The following is a 1,556-nucleotide window of genomic DNA, read 5'->3' on the forward strand; positions in this document are numbered from 1 at the left end:
GCAGCAAGTTTTTTGTTTAAAGATTCGTTTATTTTAGCTTGGCCAAAGACTAGATCTCTCAAGGAGGGTTGGTTCGAATTAAAATTCGAATTGAAATTTGAGTTAAAGTTGTTACCTCCTCCTTGGAATGGTTGGCATGCTTGACCCCACCCTGGCCTCCTTGTGGACAGAACCCAGTATTGTTGTTGTTGTTGATGTAAGCTGCGTCTTCATGGGTCTCGGGGCAGTCATTCACCAAGTGTCCACCGTCACCACAAACCTCGCACAATGAGTATGAGTTCATGGAATGGACGGGAATGGGCATCTGTTGCCGGTTCCCTTCATCAAGTTTCTTCAGTAGGAGGTCCAGCTTGGCGGCGAGCATATCCGTCTCCTTGACGGTATGCATTCCGCCCTTGGTTCTAGGCTGGGAATGCTCCTCGTTCTAGCCCTGGTTGGCGACCATCTTTTCAATTAAGGTCCTAGCCTTGGCAATTGTCAGGTCCAGATAGGCTCCTCCAGCAGCGGCATCAAGATGGGCTCTGGATGTGGTCGTTAGCCCATTGTAGAAGCTTTGGAGTACGAGCCACTCGTCCATCCCATGGTGAGGACAGGCGAGTATTTATTCTTGGAGTCTCTCCCAAGCTTCCGGGATGGGTTCCATCCTTGTCTGCTAGAAATTTGAAATTCTTCCACGTAGGGCATTTGTTTTGCCCAATGGGAAGAAATTTGTCCCACGTGCTGGCTGCTTCTTTGTTCTGATAAAACCACTGTTTCGCCTTCCCCAAAAGGGAGAAAGGAAACAGGTGGAGTCTGATGGCGTCAGCTGTAACGCCCCGTATGGTTACGGTCTTGCAGAGTTCCAGAAAGTTCTGGACATGAGCGTTGGCATCCTCATTTGGCTTGCCACAGAATGGGCTAGCCTGCACCATATTTATGAGGCTGGACTTCAGCTCAAAGTTCACGTCCCCAACATTAATGTTGGGTTTAGTTGCCACATTGGCAGCTGAGGGGAGGGAGAAGTCGCGGAGAGTCTTCTCAGCCATGGGTTCGGTGATTGTTGATGGTGCTTGGGAAGCTGGCTCGCTTGTCGATTGCGAGAGCGGAGGAGGGATGACGCGAGGTCGGACCCTTCTCACAAGCTTCTCGGGATTTTCAACGAAGTTTGTCGGCAAGGAGAAAGCAAAAAAGATAAACACATTATTTCACAAGCTTCTCATCTTTGCATGAACTCCTTCACAATACCCGAATGTCGGGGAGTACGCTAACCGAGAAGCAGCTTCCCGGCGGACCGATAGGGCTGTCACCACCTGCGGTCTACCCCAGTCAAACCGTGGAGCACCGTCATATCCCAGGGATCCCGCATACCCGGGCACCATGCCCGAATATGAGGTCACTACCTTAGCACCCCCGGGTCCCCCACCCTTCGGATGGATTGGTAAGATGCTAAGGCAAGCCTGAAAGCACAACGAACCGATATCCTTACCCAGATCATCTGGTCTAAGCAGGCAACTAGTATAACTTGATAAACCACAGATCAAGGCTAAGCAAGCTAAGAACATAGCAAGATAACCAAG

The 1,556-nt window shown here is 50.3% G+C and overlaps 1 non-coding gene across 1 annotated transcript; it reads left to right on the forward strand.

Moving 5' to 3' along the window:
- Nucleotides 1-575: 575 nt before the first annotated feature.
- Nucleotides 576-682, forward strand: LOC120693604. The gene has a single exon (XR_005683063.1). It is a non-coding gene; the product is annotated as a small nucleolar RNA R71 (small nucleolar RNA).
- The last annotated feature ends 874 nt before the right edge of the window (nucleotides 683-1,556 follow it).

Source organism: Panicum virgatum, chromosome 9N (genome assembly GCF_016808335.1).
Source record: "Panicum virgatum strain AP13 chromosome 9N, P.virgatum_v5, whole genome shotgun sequence".
NCBI classification, from domain to species: Eukaryota; Viridiplantae; Streptophyta; class Magnoliopsida; order Poales; family Poaceae; genus Panicum; species Panicum virgatum.